We start from the raw sequence: 21,490 nt of genomic DNA, 5'->3' as shown, positions 1-21,490 counted from the left end.
TTCCCAGAAGAGCTGAAGCTGTTATAGCTACAAAGGGTGGGCCAACTCCATATTAAACCCTACGAATTAAGAACGGGATATCATTAAAGTTCATGTGCATGTGAAGGCAGACATCCCAAAACTTTTGGCGATATAGTGTGCATTAAGCATTGTCTTCATTAGTCTGTTTTTTGTGTTTTGCACTTTTTTTTCTTTTCAAATTCAAAGAAACAAGTAGCGATTCTATTATCAGTTAGCACTTTACAGGGTACTATAATAGAAGCAGAATACAAATGTCTTGGTTTTATATTTAATGAATCTTTATCTTTTAAATCTCATGTAAATTTGTTAAGGAGTAAACTCAAGTTAAAGCTGTGGTTTTATTTTAGAAACAAAGCCTGTTTTTAATTTAAGGCAAAAAAGAAATTAGTTTCTGCCTCCTTTATGCCAGTTCTTGATTATGGTGAATTGGTGAATTATGGTGTTTTATACAAATCGGGGTCTACCAAACTTACTGTAATGATGAGTCAGCAGAGTTGGGATCCATGTGCAGCTTTATTGATTGTAAAAGCAGCAATACAAGTCACAAAACAGGCACAAGATGAGGGCAGGCAGCAAGCCATCACAGGATATATCCAGGTAGGAACAAGAAGCAGGAACAATAGGCATGCAGCAAAGGGTCAAAACAGGGAAAATAATCTAGGGTCAAACACAGACGTGCGACTCCTGACACGAGGAGGCAAGTGACGTTGAGGTCTTTCTCATGGTCGAGGGGCAGGTCAATGCGGATGGGACCTATGGAACTCCTATGGACGATCAGCTTGTTTTGTTTTTTTTTGCTTTCAGACAGTTTCAAAGCCAGCGGTTGCATAATAACTGAAGCGTGGCGGTGATTCCAGGATGACCAGAGCAGAGGGAGTCAACCCATTGGATAACCCTCTTGCGGAATGAAAGCATAACATAAGTTCTGTCAGGAGGGAAATCAGGAGGTGGTGGATCGTGAGTCTGAGCATTGGTTATTTCTGTCACAATATCCCATTTCACCAAAGCGATGATCATTGTGGGTGATATAATGAGTTCTTTGGTTTGAGATTGCTGTGAGTATTCATGTTGATGGGAAAGAGCATCGTCTTTGATGTTTTTTGAGCCAGGACAATATGTAACTGTGAACTTAAAGTGTGTAAAGAAAAGCACCCATCTTGCCTGTCCAGATTTGAGTCTCTTTGTGGTACGCAAGTACTCTAGGTTTTGATAATCATTCAGAATGAGGAAAGGATGTTTAACTCCCTCTAGCCAACTATGCCACTCTTTGAATGCTGCATTCATGGCTAATAATTATTGATTCCCAACTTCATAGTTCTGAGCGGTCAGAGTCGGGGTGATGAAGAATGGGTGCAGAGGTGAAACTTTGCGATAACTTTGCAGCTCTTTTATCGTGGTAGTTGCAGCCATTTTAACACTGATTGTACTTTTCTGTCATCCATAGACATGACTGATAACATAGCCTAAAAATGATACTGACGTCTGACGGAACTCAGGCTTAGTGTACAGTGATGGGTGATGAGACATTGCAGCTCGCACATACTTGACATGATCTTCATGTTGGAGTAGATGAGGATATCATCAATATATACAATTATACAGTCAGCATCTCTCAGAAGAAATAATTGATAAAGGTCTGGAATACAGATGGGACTACTGACCAATACTGAAAGTGTATGCTTGGGTCCACTCGGCAGATGTGTTCCACACATGCATAGTAGATCGCCGTGTACACTTCCAATTTCCCTCCACAAATGATTGCACATCTGGCTATCTTTATATTGTTTATAGACAGATTGTAGAGGTGCAGGTAGTGACGGACTTCTTCACATAGCCTCCCTTCAAATTTTGAATTCCATGTTGTTTTTGCAGTGCATGCGCAGTTGGTGCTTTTGTAGCCTCGTGACAGTGTGTACTTGTCTGCGCAGTCATAAAAAATGGGAAGCACGCGGATGTCTGCAAACAGCCTCCACGTACACCCTCCAATTACGGACCCGCATGCACTCGCACACACGGAAAGTATAACACTAGCTTCAGGCTGGGATAAAGGAAAAATTCTGCCTCGTGGAGGTGTGGTGTCAGACTAGGTGGAAGTTGCAAGGCTTTGGTCTTGCTGAATGATTTCAACTAAATCAAAGTACTCAGGAGGCAGGTTGGGAACTGTAGAGGGTTCTACTCGAACAGTGGCAGCTCTAATGGTCCTCTGAGAGATGCAAGGACTTGTCCAGTAATTAACTTCTTGCTCCAAGAAACTTGAGGGTTGTGTCTCTGCAGCCAAGGCAATCCTGGGATTACTAGATGGCGAGGTGATTGGATGATATACAGGTGAATGGTTTAATACAGGATGATATACAACTGAATACAGTGTGTAGTGCTCCAGTTTGTAGAATTATATCCTTGACACTGCTACTGCCAAAAGAGAGTCACAGGGTGGTATGCCATGAGACCTAGCGAATTCCTCATCAAATTGCCCACTGCCCCCGAGTTAAGCATTGCTGTTGTAATTACAGATCTCACATAAAATGTAAGCATTAGGGATGCACCGGTTGACCGTCCAAAAATCAGAACCGGTTTTCTTTGTATTTTTCTGCCGATTTTTCCGGAAGTGCGCCCGCATGCACATACGCCTATATTGCAATCATTCGCGAACATGTCACTTGTGTGTTACAAACGGAAACTGGAGAACTGAGGGAAGAGACGAGATAGGCTGAAGGGAATGAAGAGCCGCTTTCCTGCACAAGCTTACCTCTCTGCGCCCTGCACAAGCGCAGATAGTGGGCGTTTGTTCAGCTCAGCTTCCCACGTGTTGGATCGGATGAGAACGAAACAGACTAACTTGTGACAAAGCCGAAATACTTATTTTTGTAGCCTAAAGAAGAACATGCATGCACTTTTGAAATGAAATAGGCCTACTATTAGTTATGTAGCCTATAGGATGATCATTTTTATTTTACCTTAAAATTACATTGACTTAATTTGATTTAAAAAGCACCTGCTGTAGCATCTTTTTTTCATTGCACTAAACATTATTTGAGTTAACATTTTGGAACAATTATATACTTTGGTTTTATTTAATTTCACTGGTAAAGACTTCTTTTCTTTACACTGAATTTTAGGGGTGTCCCCGACTAATGATTTACACATTCGAATCAGAATTGTCGAATCTTTCTATAGTCGACCGATAGTCGAATCATCTATTAGATTAGATTAGATTCAACTTTATTGTCATTACACAAGTACAAGTACAAGGCAACGAAATGCAGTTTAGGTCTAACCAGAAGTGCAATAGCAGCAAGTGCAGGATATACAATGGATGCGTAAGTGCAGGACATGGATATGTACTGAATATGTATAAATAGGTATAAATAGAGAGACGTTATTACTATAAACAGAACTGAATTTACAGGTGAATATGTACAGTGAATACAATATACAGATGGCTATTACTATAAACCGAATTTTACAGATAGAGGTATACAATAATATGCTAGGCTAATATGAGGAATAGCAGTGGATTAGGGTAGTGCAATAAATTATGGACAGAGCTATCCGAGAAAAAAAAAAAAAAAGTGTAAAGTGCAGTGGAAAGTGGTTGCATATTACAGTTAGAAGTACAGTGCAAAATGCAAATGTAAACATTGGTACTATAAATACAGTCGGCAGTGCAAATGAGCATAATCCAGTTAAGATATGGCAGTGCAAGATGCATATGTAAACAGTTGTTACTGTGATAAACAGTCGGTAGTGCAAATAACAAAGTGAAGGAAGATGTGAGGTAGGAGAGTTATCAGTTTATGAGGGAAGTGGATCAACGGGGGTTTGAGTTCAATAAAGAGACAGCTCTGGGGAAAAAACTGTTCTTTAGTCTGCTGGTCCTGGTCCGGTGGATCCTGAAACGCCTGCCGGAGGGCAGGAGAGAAAACAGTCTGTGGGCTGGGTGAGAGGAGTCCTTGAGGATGCTGTGAGCTCGATGCAGGCAGCGTTTCCTCTGGATGTGTTCGATGGCAGGCAGTGGAGTCCCTGTGATGCGCTGGGCAGTTTTCACCACCCGCTGCAGTGCCTTGCGCTCCGCAACAGAGCAGCTCCCATACCACACTGCCACACAGTTGGTCAGGATGCTTTCTATTGCGCAGCGATAGAAGTTCACCAGGATAGCCGAGGAGAGCTGATTCTTCCTCAGTGTTCTCAGGAAGAAGAGGCGCTGGTGAGCCTTCTTGACCAGGCTGGAGGTGTTGGTCGTCCACGACATGTCCGCCGAGATGTGGATCCCCAGGAACTTGAAACTGGAGACACGTTCAACAGCCATTCCATTGATGTGGATGGTGTCGTGTGTGCCTCTTGACTCCTTACTGAAGTCCACAATGAGCTCCTTCGTTTTGGTGGTGTTGAGGAGCAGGTTATTATCAGCGCACCATGTGGCCAGGTGCTGGATCTCCTCCCTATAGGCAGTCTCATCGTTGTTGCTGATGAGCCCAATCACCGTAGTGTCGTCCGCAAACTTGACGATGGAATTAGATCCATACACAGGCTTGCAGTCGGCGGTGAAGAGGGAGTAGAGAAACGGACTTAGCACACAGCCCTGTGGTACACCAGTGTTGAGTGTGATGGATGTGGAGCAGGTGAATCCTGAACGAACATTCTGGGGTCTGTCAGTTAGGAAGTCCAAAATCCAGTTACACATTGAAGTGTTGATGCCCAGGTCTCCAAGTTTGGCTATTAACTTGGATGGGATGACAGTGTTGAATGCTGAGCTGAAGTCAACAAACAGCATGCGTGCATACGTGTTCTTATGGTCCAGATGGGTGAGCACAGAGTGCAGTGCCATGGAAACGGCATCCTCTGTGCTCCTATTGCTGCGGTAGGCAAACTGGTGTGAGTCCAATGTGGATGGTATAGAGTCTTTTAGGTGTTCCAGGACCAGCTGCTCAAAGCACTTCATGACGATGGGTGTGAGTGCTACAGGGCGGTAGTCATTAGGGCACCTCGGGCTAGAGTGTTTCGGCACTGGCACAATGGAAGTGCGTTTAAAGCATGTCGGTACAGCTGCTTGGGCAAGAGACAGGTTGAAAATGTCTGTAAAAACCCCAGCGAGCTGCTCCGCACATGCCCTGAGCACACGTCCAGTTGTCTGGTCCAGCAGCCTTGTGTGCGCTGATCCGGCTCAGTGCCTTGCAGACATCTGTGGAGGAGAGTGTGATTGGTGGGTGGTCAGCTGAGGGTTTGAGCTTGGTGGCAGTTTCTCTGTTGTCTCTTTCAAAACGAGCATAAAAGTAATTTAGCTCGTTCAGGAAGTTGACATCAGTGGCTGCGGGGGTGGAGTGGGTGGGTTTGTAGTCACTGATGGCCTGAATGCCCTGCCACATGCGTCGAGGGTCAGAGTTGGAAAAGTGTCCCTCTATCTATGTGTGTGTGAATGGGTTGGGAGGGGCACGACAGTCAGCAGGAGGGTAAAACTATTTTTATTTTATTTTAAACATTCCACACAGCAACAACTTTTAATAAAGCGACCAAAACTGCCTGCCAACTGACAGACGAACTGACAATGGCTTTCTTATTTAGGTTTAAATAAAAGGTAATGTGGTGGATAAACATTCCTAAAACGTTTTCTCATAACATTTTAAAGCCAAGATGGAAATACAGAACATCACACAAATATATAAAAGAACATTTTGATAAATAAATCTAAACAAAATACCTGCCTAGAGAGGAAAAGAACACACCGACTGCAGACAGAATTTGCATTTCACATTTTGTGAAATTAAATTAAGTCGGCAAATGCTTTCAGTGCAGCGCAACATCGAGACAACGAAAAACAATAAAAAGCATTAATTTACAGAATTAAATTAGAACAGAATATACATTACTAATAATAAAAAAATAGATAAAAACGAAATCAAGTCACAGGGAGCATAATAAATGTGTGCAAAATGCCAAAGTGCAGGGGAACATACGAAGACTTCAGATGCAAAAGCCTCTAAGTCCGTCTGACATCTTTCTTTAAAATAAGCATTTTTGACAGGTTTCTATGAATAGGTTTCTACCCAAGTACCGGTACTTCTGAATGGGCCTAAGCTTGGGATTTAGTGGGTTTGAAGTGAAAGTATTTTATGAACGTATACGGAGAGCATTCACTCAGTGCATCTGAAGCGTCTGAACTTCATATATAAAAAAACACAAGCCACAGTTAAATTCAGTAACCCTGAGTGACCAATAAATAAAATAAAAATAAATAAATTATTAAAACAACGAAAGTTTAGCCAGAATTGTGAAATTTCTCTTTTTAACTGCCGAAACAACAATAAACGCTAAACTGGCAGTTTTTTTTAGCTAAACATGTTCACAGCAAATTAAAATTAGAAACGGCTGAAATGTTTGAAAACACTTGTACCCTACTCGATCGAAAAAAATCCATTGTTTCACTCTGCTTGTGTGCGTTTGAGTCTTTTCGAATTGTGTGCGGGGAAAACCAACTTGTTAACGTTGGCCGGCAGCAGTGCGCTCTTAAACTTGCCCGTTTTAAGTGGAAAGACATGTTTGTTGTTGATGAGTGCTAGGACATGAGCTGTTGGCACAACTTGCATTTTACTTTTTTTGGATCATCTTTTACTATTTCAAAGTGCATCCACACTTTAGAGTTTCTTATTCCAGACATTGTTAAGTAATCCCTGCCGCCAAGATGCGCCTCTGTCACGGATCAGGGAAAGTGAAACTTAAATCTGTCACAGGGGTGGTTGGATTTATTCACACACACATTAAAAATATTTATTGAACGCTTCTTTCTTTTCACGTTTCTTTTTTACAGCATTATCATAATTAAAGGCTGTATATAACTTAATATAACCGTACAAAACCAGTAGTTCTGTGTGAAATTAGACATTACGCACCCCCCATATTGCCAAAATGGTATGATCCTCATTTCACAACAACCGCGTGAGATCGGTGGTCGAATCAGGCTCCGCATATCGATGCATCGAATCTTTCGACTATTTGGGGTCACCCCTACTGAATTTAAAAACAAATGCTCATTTAAGTAACATCTTTGTTTGGATTGCAGAATATGCAGTTGTTGCCTTTAATTTCACCTTTCAGCCTTTTAATTTCCAATTCAATTTCCCGTTAATTTCAGATTGCGGACTTGTTTTCATTAGCCAAAAGCCAATTTAGCCTGTTAAATACCAAATAAACATCTTGTTCATCTATACTTTCATTCTTTTATCGTGTAAAAAAATTAATTAAAATCAATCGGAAATCGGTATCGGAATCGACCAGTTTTCTTGAAGAAAATCGAAATCGGCCATGTAAAATCATGATCGGTGCATCACTAGTAAGCATAACTGGAAATTCAACAGACATGGCAAAAATAACAATTGAACGCTAATGTCAGCCATGGCAAAACAAGACTTCACAAAGTATGAGTGTGAAAAAGTGCCTTAAGGCTTGTTTCCACCGAACGGTACGGTTCAGTACAGTACAGTACGACCCGGAACCATAAACCCTGATCCGGCTTGTGTTTCCACCACCAACAGAGCCCTTATGATAGGCGTGGTGTAGTGATCAACATCATTCTGGTACCTATTCATTTACAAATCTATTTTGGGTCTATTGCCATCATATCGTTGTTCCCTTACTCAACAGAAAATTGCTGGGGTATATTCTCTATACATTCACAGAACTTGTATACCCTTTCGGGTTCCATTTGTACGAAATGAATTAGGGAAACAAGCTTTTTTGTGTCAATGAGAAGGACTACTTTTAAATCTTCGATATGTAAGCTGTTAAAGGGCAAATCAAATTGCAAATGTTTTTAAATATGTATTGGTATCGTGCTGTTTCGTTATTGTAATATTGTGAGAACATCTGTGGCTGCGCATCTTGGCCAGGACACTTGAAAAAATGGTTAAATAAAGTAAAAAAATTTGACCTTGCTGAACAAATGTATTCTGTTGACTTGGCAGTTCGAATGACTTGGCAGTTCTCTCAGACTTTACAATCACTGTACAAACAGCTCACCAACTCAAACCCTTTTTTACTTAGTCATTATATAGCCCATTCTGCTCTTTTTTTTCATTAAAACTTTGCATCTCATGAATCTTCTAATCACTGTCTTACAAATGATGTTCAGTGTGTACTGTTTAATGAAACTTAAGGCCTGTTTTGCAGACTAGAGACTAATGTTACCCTCGTCTTGTTGTGCATCTATCCAGGGGCGCCGCTAGCAATTTTGGGCCCTATGAAAGAATATGATGTTGGGCCCCCTACCGCACCAACCTAGCTATCCAAAATCTTTGTCTGCAATTTAATAATACTGACCAATTAAGCACTGCTCGCTCGACTCAGAATGCCCCAATTGGCTGATGAAACACTGATTAAAATTAAGATACAATTTATACAAAACAAAACTTAATGATCTCCGGGGGCCCCAAAAGTGTGTGGGCCCTTAGAATCGTCCTAACTTTCCCCCCCTTAGCGGCGCCCCTGCATCTATCTAGGCTGTCCACTTCTCTTCTCCTGCTGGTTAGATCTAGTTTATCTTCTTTAAAAACAGTACATAGCTTTCATCTCTCAAAAGAACAAGAGGCTATGTTTCTCGAAAATGTGCTTGTTTTTGGCCATTTCTAACCCTATAAATTCAATTCAATTCAATTCAATTCAAATTTATTTGTATAGCGCTTTTCACAATACACATTGTTTCAAAGCAGCTTTATAAAGCCTACTGTATCATATTTATGGTTCCTATAAATTACCTAGTACAAGATCGAAACTTTGTTGAAAACCTGTTATACATAATCTACTACATGCCTTCAGTTGACTGAATGATAGTTCTTACATTTTACCAAGTAATAGTTAGTTTGTTAGTTTTCACACTTCACAACACAATTTTCAATTGTGCTAAATAAGTAAAATACCAAATTAGATAATTCGCACATTAGATAAGCACATAAGACTGATATGACTGCTGAAAACTCAGCTTTGCCATCACAGGAATAAATAAAATGTAAAAATAGAAAACAATTATTTTAAAATGTAATAATATTTGAAAATATACTGTTTTTACTGTACTTTTAATCAAATAAATGCATGCCTTGGTGAGCATAAACAAACAAAAAAACTAACTTTTGAACAGCAGTCTAGGTCAATATACCATTGTGTTTAATAAATTAACTTTTATTTTATGGATCTTTTATGCATCTTTTTAAATTTGGATGTCGTTACAACCCGGCTACAACAAAAAGGGAGACCAGTCACATCAATTCTCAACTAAACATTTTAATGCTAAGAAACTAACAGAAATATAAAATAAACAAAGAAACATGCAGGGCAGAGCATTCTGCATTGCTCAAACCGTCAAACTCCATGCCTGAGACAGAAGGCAAGACATCGTCAAAGCAGTGCTCCACCACAAACCCTTCGTTCCAGCGACATTTAACTATAGTTCAACACGTGTCAAGTGTGTCGACCATGCCTCCCAAATGTCACCTGAAAACACACCCATACACCACAAGCACATCTGGGATGTCACAGATGTCAACATTTATTTTTTTATTTCACTTGTAAAAAAAAAAAAATTCCAGCCTGTGAATTATTTCAATTATTCCCATTTTTAATTCAATTTTCCCCTAAACCTGTATAAGCTTTCGGTCTTTGAAAGCAGCCTGTGGATATGAGCGTGATGTGTATGATATCATGATGGTGTTTGCTGGCCAACTGTTGCATGATGGGCCCCTCAAGACAGAGCCTCAGAGGAGCGCTTCCGTCCCACCAACACTAATTAAGAGTGACAATCCTCCCGCTTCAGTCAGTGTGATAACGGCCTTTTTTGTACCATTATTATGAGCATCAGACGATGTTAAGGTCAATGTGTGGTGACCGTGTGTGTAACTGCTGTACACTTCATCATGTCAACGGAAAGAAATATACCAGCACACTTCTTCTGTGGTTTACAAAGGCAAGCATCACTACTTCTGTTGCTTTTACTTAGGGTTTAAAACTTGAACAAGAATGACAATGACTTTTAATAAAAATTATTCAATAGAGCTAAACCATCACTGTTAGTGCCTGTTTAAATTAGATTGTAGGTGGGTAGTGGACAAGATGCAAGTTTTACATCTTCGCAAGTTTTAGTCTTTCTAAAGTCTTTAGTCTAGTCTTTAGTCTTTCACACTTAAAAAATGTGTTCGCTCGGAAAAAAAACAACAGTTTGCAGTTTTTAGTTGACAACTTTGGATGAAATAGTTTAACCAACCAACTACTTTGAGTTAACTGTGAGAGGAACTTAGTAATTTGTATAAAAACAAAAGTTGATTACTCAAAAAAATGTGTAATAAACTATTTGAGTTGTAGCCCTGTAATCAATTAATCGTATCTATTTCGGTTAAAATCCACAGCAATCATAGTACATGCTAAATGTAACTTATTTGAACAAGTAAGATATTATTTGTCACTGGCATTAGCGCAGTCATTGCTTATGGAGTCAAAGTAGTGTTTACCTTCATATCTACTCTTCAGGACAATGGTAACCAAAAAAAACAAAACAAATAAAATTACACTTATTTCAACATTTATTCTTACAAATTAATTAACTTAATTTTGAAAAAATCTGTGCAGAAATTTGAATTTAAATTAGACAATATTAAGTCAATGAAATTATGTTCACAGCACAACTCAACAAAATAATGTTTGCAACTATACAATAAATTTGAATTTTTAACTTGCAACCATGCCTTTATTTAAGTTGTGGGTAAAAGGTCCCCTAAAAAGGTCCCCTAAAGTCCACCCCTTTGTGTTTTGAAAACAAGGGCATCAGTTTTGTGCATCTTAAATCTGCTCAGTTTCCCTCATTCAGCATTATTTCCATTTTTTCCAGCATTATCTTTTGTTGCATCAGATGAGCCATGTGGTGCTGAACCTGCTTTAGCTGTGACACATCAGAATGAAACGCTTCTGCCCAGCCAGTCTGTTCTGTGTGTACAAGCCATTCAATCTGTCAGACATGCATGTAACATGATTTAATGTTGATGAAATTTCATTTTTAACTGCAGAATAGGGAAGTCATATATTTACCATGGACAATAGACAGTAGACATTTTAGTAGTGTTGTTCATGTGTTATGGTTTTGGGTTTGGTAACAAAAATTCCCGGAATTTGCCCTGCCAGCTCATGATGACTCAAGTATAATCTAATTCAGAATCATTTGTTTTGGCTTCCTTTGTCAATGTCAAATTTAATTTTGTGTGTTAAAAGAATAGGATGCCCTTAACGATGGTTTTGTGTGTTTAATCCTTTAATTCATTACTAAATAAATAGGTACTTATTTTTAACAATAGCAAGACGTAATGGATCAAAAGACATTTGAGGAAATCTACATACCTTATGTTCAATATGGAGAAGAAAAGAAAGAAAGAAAAAACATTTTTTTTGTTTTTTTGTCACCCGCAAATTACGCCTGTCTTTACAACGGAACTGAATCAACACTGAACTGACTTCAGCTGAATAATGACACATTTTTTTTCTTTTAGAGCTGCTGTACAGCTGAAATATATTTTAGTTTATATAGTTTTGTTTTTTGTCCTTTCGGAAATTCTTTTTTGTGTCTGTGGCACCCTTCAGTCATCACCAACAAGTCAAGTCAAGTCACCTTCATTTAAATAACGCTTTTTACAACACAGATTGCTTCAAAGCAGCTTTACAGTGATAATAGTGGAACAATTTGTCCTAGGAACTTTTCTCCCAAGAACTCTTTTTTCCCCAGACCTGCTGCTGTCTGTATTTCCATCGCGGTCTAAAGTACCGCGAAGATTAGTCCGGTGACGTAAGACTGCGCATGACTTTCCAGAGCCAGAGGATTTCGTCATCCGCAAATAAACCTAATAAAGCCTGAACCTCGTTGACAGTCCATCGGCCATATTTTTTTAAACTTTTAAATTGTTGATTCGAATAGCAAAGAACTCTTAAAGGGCACCTATTATGCAAAATCCACTTTTACATGATGTTTGTCATAAAACAGAAGCGGATTCAAGCGCGAGTGAAATCAAATAGATATTTATTTCTCAGAACACAGTTAGTAGATACAAGGGAGGTCAGATGTGTTGGCAGGCTCCTTCTCTTTACACTGTAGTAGATACCAGATAGGTCAGATGATGTTGGCAGGCTTTGATCCGGGAGACGCAGGGACTCAATGGGCAACCAGATCCGGGAGCTGATCCACCGCGGTGAGAACATCCACAGACAGGAACAGGATCCACACGAACAGCAAACACCGGATGAAACGGGAGGAGAACAGGACAGGACCACGGAACAACACCAAACGATCTGACAAACACTGGGTAGTTAGCAAGCCAATATGTAGACCGGGTAATCAAGTGCAGCTGGTGGTGGTGATGATCTGATGAACTGGTAATCAGAAACCACGCCTCCCACTCACACTCCACACACACACACAGACAGAATGAACCAGTGAATTCATGAACCATGACAGTACCCCCTCCCCTAAGAGCGCCACCTGGCGCTCCCAGCGGAACTTACCTGTCGATTGAAATCATCGATAAGGGAGTGATCCAGAATGTCCCTCGCAGGAACCCACCTTCTCTCCTCCGGACTGTAACCTTCCCAGTGCACCAGATACTGAAATCCGCGTCCCCTCCTTCTCGAGTCCAGAATACGATTTACTGAATAAGTTGGTTCCCCATCTACGAGTCACGGCGGTGGGGGAACCGGGACAGACGGATTAATATGGGCATGAAAAACAGGCTTCAATTTGGACACATGAAAGACGAAATGAATCCTCCTGTACGCAGGAGGCAGTTTGAGGCGGACTGCCACCGGACTAATGATCTTGGTGACAGGGAACGGACCAATACATTTGGGAGCAAGCTTGTTACAAACGGAGTGGAGTGGAATGTTCTTAGATGAAAGCCACACCTTTTGACCAACGACGTAGACGAGAGGCTTAGACCGGTGGGGATCGGCTTGGGCCTTGGTCCGTGCTCTCACTTGGAGCAGAGTCTCACGGGCTCTAGTCCAAGTGTGACGGCACCTCTGGACAAAGGCGTGAGCGGAGGGGACCGCAACTTCGGATTCCAGACTAGGAAAAACAGGTGGCTGGTAGCCTATACTACACTCAAACGGCGAGAGGCCCGTGGACGATACTGGTAACGAGTTATGTGCGTACTCAACCCATGGGAGTTGTTGGCTCCAGGAGGAAGGATTCTTGGAAGCCACACATTGCAACCCTCTTTCTAAATCCTGGTTGGCTCGTTCGGTTTGACCATTGCTCTGGGGATGGAAACCCGAAGACAGACTTACGGTCGCCCCCAGCAACCTACAAAACTCTTTACAAAATTTGGAAATAAATTGGGGCCCCCTATCAGAGACCACATCAATCGGGAGGCCATGTATGCAAAAGACATGCTCAATGACAGCCACCGCTGTCTCCTTAGCGGAGGGTAATTTAGGTAAGGGAATAAAGTGAGCCGCCTCCGAGAACCGGTCCACTATGGTCAAAACGACTGTCTTACCCTGGGAGGGTGGGAGGGCAGTGACGAAATCTAGAGCGATGTGGGACCAGGGTCTCGAAGGGACAGACAGCGGTTGGAGTAAGTCATCTGGAGGACGATTGGAAGTCTTACCACAGGCACAAACCGAACAAGCCAAAACAAAATCTTGAATGTCACGAGCCATCCCTGGCCACCAAAACCGTTGCTTGACCAAAAAAACTGGTACGATTAACACCTGGATGACATGCCACACTGGAAGAATGACCCCACCGAATAACGTCTGACCGCAAACCCTCCGGCACGAATAATCGACTCGGTGGACCACCGGGCGGAGGCGTTACCCCTTCTAAGGCCGATTTGACCTTCGATTCAATCTCCCATACGAGTGTGGAGACAATGAGTCTCTCGGGTAAAATGCACTCGGGAGTAGACGGGTGTTCAGAGCGGTCAAAAACGTGAGATAAAGCATCGGGTTTGATGTTCTTGGAACCCGGATGGTACGAGAGAGAAAAATCAAAACGTCCGAAAAAAAATGCCCACCGAGCCTGCCTGGAGTTAAGTCTTTTGGCGGATCTGATATATTCCAAATTCTTATGATCGGTCCAGACTGTAAAAGGTACCCCTGACCCTTCCAACCAATGATGCCATTCTTCCAAGGCTAACTTGACTGCCAACAACTCCCTGTTACCAATATCGTAGTTACGTTCGGCTGGTGATAGTCGATGGGAAAAAAACGTGCAAGGATGCATCTTATCGTCCGAGGAAGAGCGCTGGGATAGAACCGCACCTACCCCCACCTCTGACGCATCGACCTCCACCACGAACTGACGTGATGGATCAGGGGCGATGAGGATGGGAGCCGAAACAAAGCGGCTCTTGATTTTGGAAAATATAGCTTCGGCTACACCAGACCACATGAATGTAGTTCTGGGGGAGGTCAAGGATGTCAGAGAAGCGGCTAGCTGGCTGAAGTTATGAATAAAACGTCGGTAAAAATGGGCAAACCCCAGAAACCGCTGTAGGGCCTTACGGGAATCTGGGCTTGGCCAATCCACCACAGCCTTAACCTTGTCGGGATCCATGCGCACTCCCTCAGACGAGATGATGTAACCTAGAAAAGGAACAGACTGTGCATGAAATATGCATTTCTCCACCTTGACAAAAAGCCCATTCTGTAACAACCTCTGGAGCACTCGTCTGACATGCTGAACATGTTCCTGGAGAGACAAAGGAAATATCAGTATGTCATCCAGGTAGACATAAATGAACTGATCTACTATGTCTCTCAGCACGTCATTAACGAGTGCTTGGAAGACCGCCGGGGAGTTGGACAGCCCGAAGGGCATGAACAAGTATTCAAAGTGCCCCCTGGGAGTATTAAACGCGGTCTTCCACTCATCCCCCTCTCTTATGCGAACCAAATTTTGTGAAGACCGATGCTCCCTGCAACCTCTCGAAGGCTGAAGACATCAGCGGCAAAGGATAAGTATTCTTTACCGTGATGTTATTCAGCCCTCGGTAGTCAATACAAGGTCGCAGAGATCCATCCTTCTTACCCACAAAAAAGAACCCCACCCCCGCCGGAGAAGAAGAGGGGCGGATGAGCCTGGCTGCCAGAGAATCAGAAATATATTTCTCCATGGCCTCCCTCTCAGGAGCAGAAAGTGAGTATAACTTGCCCTTAGGCGGAGACATACCTGGCAATAAGTCTATGGCACAGTCGTAGGGACGGTGTGGAGGTAGAGAAGCAGCTCGGGACTTACTGAACTCTTCCTTCAGGTCGAGATACTCCTGGGGCACGTTTGACAAATTCACCGGCTCATCCTGTGACACAGCATCCTGCAACACAGAACTAGACACAGACATACAGGCAGACACAAGACAAGAGGCGTAGCACTGATTACTACAACCCGAAACGGAATTGTGTCCCCAGTCAACCCTGGGGTTATGCTTAACCAACCAGGGGTGACCGAGGACGATGGGAACCAACGGAGAGTCGGTGATGAAACGGTGATGAAAAAGTCTATCTCATCCATGTGGTTCCCTGCAGTGATGAGTGTGACAGTGTTAGTCTTGAATGATATGTCCGGGAGGCTCTGTTCATCAAGTGCACTGACTGATATCTTGTGGGTGAGGGGGGTGAGAGGAATCTGAAGGTGAATAGCTAGAGTTCTGTCCAAAAAGTTACCTTCAGCTCCCGAATCCACTAAGGCCTGACACTGATGACTGGAGGTCACCCATTGAAGTCTTACCGGGAGGAGAGTGGCTGATGAAGGGTTTCCTCGAGAATGACCACCCACCAGTAACCTCCGTTCTACAGAGCAACCCTTAAAGCCAGTTCGACTAGTCCGTCGAAGCTCGTGGGCAGGTCCAGAGCATAGATCTCCTGTTGGATGCGGTCAGCCAACCCATGCAGGAACCTGTCCCACTGCCCGTCCTGGTTCCATTTCGACTCGGCCGCCAGGGTGCGGAATTCAATCGAGTAGTCGGAGACGGACCTCGCGACCGACCGGTCGAACACCCGTTTCCATTCTTCGGTCAGGGCCTGGAACGAGGAGCAGCATTGGTGTTGGTTCTCCCACACCGCCGTTCCCCATAGAGCCGCGCGTCCGGAGAGCAGCGTGATTACCAGCGCTACCGTAGACCGTTCTGTAGCGAATGTCTGAGGCTGGAGAGAAAAGAACACGGAACATTTCGTTAAAAATGCTCGACAAAGGTTGGGCTCACCCGAATAACGTTCCGGTGGCGGCAACCGCGGCTCCTGACCCGGACTTGGTGGCTGATGGTGGGGGGAACGGTCGGTGGGGTTGGCGCAGTGGGACCAGGAAGTTGTTGAATCCTCTGGGTGAGCTTGGACACCTGCGCCACCAAAGCCTGCACCGCGCGACCCGTGATCGCCATCTGTTCCTCCTGATGGTCGAGGCGCGCATTGCTGTTTGATAGAAATTCCTGGAGGTTAGTCGCACTCGCTGAATCCATGGTTGGTCAGATCGTTCTGTCATAAAACAGAAGCGGATTCAAGCGCGAGTGAAATCAAATAGATATTTATTTCTCAGAACACAGTTAGTAGAGACAAGGGAGGTCAGATGTGTTGGCAGGCTCCTTCTCTTTACATTGTAGTAGAGACCAGATAGGTCAGATGATGTTGGCAGGCTTTGATCCGGATGACGCAGGGACTCAATGGGCAACCAGATCCGGGAGCTGATCCACCATGGTGAGAACATCCACAGACACGAACAGGATCCACACGAACAGCAAACACCGGATGAAACGGGAGGAGAACAGGACAGGACCACGGAACAACACCAAACGATCTGACAAACAAAGGGTAGTTAGCAAGCCAATATGTAGACCGGGTAATCAAGTGCAGCAGGTGGTGATGATTATCTGATGAACTGGTAATCAGAAACCACGCCTCCCACTCACACTCCACACACACACACACACACACACACACACACACAGACAGAATGAACCAGTGAATTCATGAACCGTGACAATGTTTGAACATAAATGTGTGTTGACAGTGTGTGTAAACAACCACCCTATAACGATAAAAATCCACCCAGTATTTTTTTTTAATCCCCAAAAATCATAAGCAGTGTTTCACAGATTCTCAGATGATTCTCAAGATTCACAGATTCTCAAGCTGTTCTCAGATTCTCTGCAGTATGACATCACACTGCAAAGGCCCGCCCGCAAGGTTTGACTGACACTGCTATTTCAACATAGACCTGCCCTGTGAGACCTGTATGCAATCTGCCATGCACAGGAGAGATGTATATGTTACGCCCTCTTCAAAAGACGGGGCGGGGATATGCAGCTCATTTACATTTAAAGCGGTACACACCAAAACAGCGGTACACACCAAAACAACACAAAAAATAAAATTTTCAACCCATTATAATAAATTATCTGTGGTTTATTTTGTGCTGAAACTTCACAGACACATTTTTGGGACACCCAAGACCAATATGACATCTTGTAAAAAAGGGGCATTATAGGTGCCCTTTAAGCCGCGTTTCCACCGCAGGAACTTTCCCCAGGAAATAGGAACTTTGGGGTTGTACTCGGTGTGTTTCGACCGCAGGACCCAGGGTCTAAATGAAGTTCCGGGTAAATATTTCCTCCTCCAAACGGCCCTGCTCGTGAGGTAGTACTTTTTCAAAGTTCAGGAACTTTCGAGGGTGGGACTTGGGCGCTGAACATGCTGATTGGTTGAACTCATGCAGCATTTTATTTCAACCAGCATTTTTAAAAGTCTTTTGCGAGGTTCGTTCTGCATTCAGTAAATGCTCTTTCTGTCCGATGGCGCGCATTCGTCTCAGCAATCGCATGGTCAATGTCCGTGATAGCTGACAATAACATACGTTGTCTTATTTAAAATCTAGCTTTACAAGCTTTCAGAATACGCTTTAGTATCAGTGCTCATCTCTTTTCCGCCGTTTTGTTAATTATCTCTTTAGTAAACCAATACATAACTAGCAAAAGCAGCGCTGCTTGCATCTCCTCCATACTTGTTATTGTTGCAGACAGTGTCGCGCAAAAATGATTACTGTCCGTCGCTGACTGGGAGGAACAGTCACGCGCAGTCCCACGTCTTTGGACTAATTTGCCTAATCTTCACGGTACTAGACCGCAGTGGAAACGCAGACAGTAGCAGGTCTGGGGGGAAAAAAGTTCCTATAAAAAAAGTTCCTGGTACAAATTGTTCCGGGTAATTTCGGTGGAAATGGGGCTTTACTGCACGCACCGCAACAGACTTTTAAGTTGAAATAAAATGCTGCTTCAGCATGTTCAGCGCCCAAGTCCCACCCCCGAAAGTTCCTGAACTTTGAAAAAGTACTACATCGCGAGCAGGGCCGTTTTGAGGGGGAAATCTTTAACCGTAACTTTATTTAGAGCCCGGTTCCTGCGGTTGAAACACAGAGTACCACCCCAAAGTCCCTAGTTCCTTGGATAAGTTCCTGTGGTGGAAACGCGGCTATAGATGTAAAATGACAACTGTGATATCACAAAAATTTATTTAACAGCTGTACTGGAGGATATAATATAATGAACTACTTGCATAATTGAATAATTTTTCTGTTATCACTGTAAAGCTGCTTTGAAACCATCTGAATTGTATAAAGTGCTATATGTATAATGTTTGCAACTTAAAAGGTTTTACAATAAAAAAAAAATTAATTTAGCGTCAGCGTCAGTTCTGGCAGACCAAGTAGTCAAGACGCTGCTAACGTGATTGACGACACCACGGTCTCATCAGCTGATTTGCATCAGCTGTTTCAACTCCCCTCTGCTAATGGCTACGCTAAAAACAGGGCGCCTATTTAAAGCAGATTCAGTTCGCTCTTACTACTTGCTGCTCGCTGCTTTGCAACCAGGATAAGAATTTATTGGTTTTCCTTTATCACCATGCATTTTGTGCAGTCTGCTTTATCAAATCATCAAACCATACACAAGGCTCTTTTAGGTGCAATTACCTTTAACTTGTATTCTATTGAGTGAGATAGTATGTGTTGGCTAATGTTTCAATCATGCAATGTGAGCGTTATTTTTGCAAATACTGTATTCAATATTTACATACGAACGTAGGACGAACGTGAGCAGCTGTATTTTCAGCAGAATTATATCAGAACATGCACTATTTCATAACTATAGGAGCAGCAACAATTATGACCATGTGTTGGATACTTTCGTCAGCTTATTACTAACTAGACTAACTGCTGTCTCGTAAGAATTATAATTTTTTTTCCATCTTACCCGAGTGTGGTGGTTCAATTTCTAACGTACAAGCTATTCTCTCAACGAAAGCAACCCCGCTTGATGAGCCTGTAATTAAATCATTGGCAAACGTTTCACTGGGTTCTGTGTCTCGCGATCTGGGATACATCGGGTGTTCCATTTGTGGCGTGTTTAGCAGCGATGGGCGGCGGCCGATCATCACAGACGTGATCCTGAGAGGTGGCCGCCAGAGAGGTATTTATTAGTTCAAATCATTCACTGCTCAAATGCATGTTTTGCTTTAATACAAGATTTGTCAGGAGCTACTTAAATGGGGAATTCGGCAGGCAAAACAGATCATATCACAAGGATTTGTGCAGTGCGAAATATAGCGAGAGCAATTCGCCCCCACGCGGTTCACCTCACATTCATTCAGGTTGTAAACTTGAACTCGCAATTTCGTCGCTTGGTTCATAAACTGTCTAATTTGGAGTTTGCATCGCTGCATTATTTTCATGGACTCTCTGAAGTTATACTAATAACGTTATGTGACTTGACTCAAGAACAATTTCAGAGAAATCTGCACTCCACAAGTTAAGAATATCAAGCATATGTCTCAGCTGGCAATTTCACCCTCATTCATCTGTGTCTTCACGAAGCTAAGTTAATTTTTAACACCGTTTTAAAACTATCAGGTCATTGGCAACGTAATTGACAATGGTATCTGCATTGCTTAACCTTAGTCGTTTTCAGTAAAATGCTAGGCTTATGGATCTTGTTCTTGTCTCTATAGTTGGCATTTGTAAAATGTGTAACTCATTTTAAGCTAAAGTTGCTATTGGGATATTGTCTTAAGCTATAGTTGAGATTGGGAACGCACTTGTTCTTAAAGCTATAATTAATATTGGAAGTGCTTGTTTTTAAAGCTATAATTAATATCGGAAGTGCTTGTTATTAAAGCTATAATTAATATTGGAAGCGCTTGTATTAAAGCTATAGCTAATATTGGAAATGCTTGTTCTGAAAGCTATAATTAATATTGGAAGTACTTGTTCTTAAAGCTATAATTAATATCGGAAGTGCTTGTTCTTACAGCTATGATTAATATTGGAAATGCTTGTTCTTAAAGCTATAGCTAATATTGGAAATGCTTGTTATTAAAGCTATAATTAATATTGGAACTGCTTGCTCTTAAAGCTATAGCTAATATTGGAAGTGCTTGTTCTTAAAGCTATAGCTAATATTGGAAATGCTTGTTCTTAAAGCTATAGCTAATATCGGAAGTGCTTGTTATTAAAGCTATAATTAATATTGGAAGCTCTTGTTCTTAAAGCTATAGTTAATATTGGAAATGCTTGTATTAAAGCTATAATTAATATTGGAAGTGCTTATTCTTAAAGGTCCCGTTTTTTCGTGTTTTTTTTTAAGCTTTGATTGTGTTTACAGTGTGCAATATAACATGTGTTCATGTTTCGCGTGTAAAAAAACACAGTATTTTTCACACAATTTACTTATCTGTATACCGCTGTTTTCACTGTCCTCAAAACGGCCTGAGAATTTCCTCGTTCTATGAAGTCCCTCCTTCAGAAATATGTAACGAGTTCTGATTGTGCCAGCGGTTCCCGTGTTGTGATTCGACAGCAGCTTAGCGCACGTTGCCCGGAAAGGTCACGCCTCTTACCATAACGGAGATGCATGCGCTCAATGATCTCTAAGTACAGCGTCCCTGGGAAAGACAAACAAAGGTGATTTGACTCCGGGATGAAAAAAACAGCGTCTCGACGACATGGCGACAAACAAACTATACAAACGCAACACTTCCTCTTCTCCACGCGGGAGCAACAAGACCACGCCCCTTTTCCGCGTATTCTTGTGGGCGGAGGTTAGTCAACAAACTGTTCTACTGATGTCATTAAAGCAGGAGGTACAGGGATGTAGTCCAAACCGGCCGTTCGCTGTAGGCTTTGAAAGGGAACTTCTGCTAAATAAAATATCTCGCTTGGCATTGAACTTTGAGCTTTACAATTTTACAGGTATAATTTATGCTCTAACAGCAACATTACACACTAACTAAAGTTTGAAAAATGGGATCACGAAGAACAGGACCTTTAAAGCTATAGCTAATATTGGGAATGCTTATTAAAGCTATAATATTGAAAGTGCTTGTTCTTAAAGCTATGTATAGTTAATATTGGAAATAGCGTGTTCTTAAAGCTATAATCAATATTAAAGCTATAACTATTATGGAATTC

At 42.2% G+C, this 21,490-nt stretch overlaps 1 protein-coding gene across 1 annotated transcript in view; it reads left to right on the top strand.

Moving 5' to 3' along the window:
* Positions 1-21,490, top strand: part of thrb (thyroid hormone receptor beta) — a 403,412-nt gene that overhangs the window by 341,830 nt on the left and 40,092 nt on the right. The window lies entirely within an intron of this gene.

The sequence above is a fragment of the Gobio gobio genome (assembly GCF_949357685.1).
Source record: "Gobio gobio genome assembly, chromosome: 11".
Taxonomy (NCBI): Eukaryota; Metazoa; Chordata; class Actinopteri; order Cypriniformes; family Gobionidae; genus Gobio; species Gobio gobio.
Note: the sequence above shows the minus strand (reverse complement) of the source record. Positions and strands in the feature narration are given on the sequence as shown.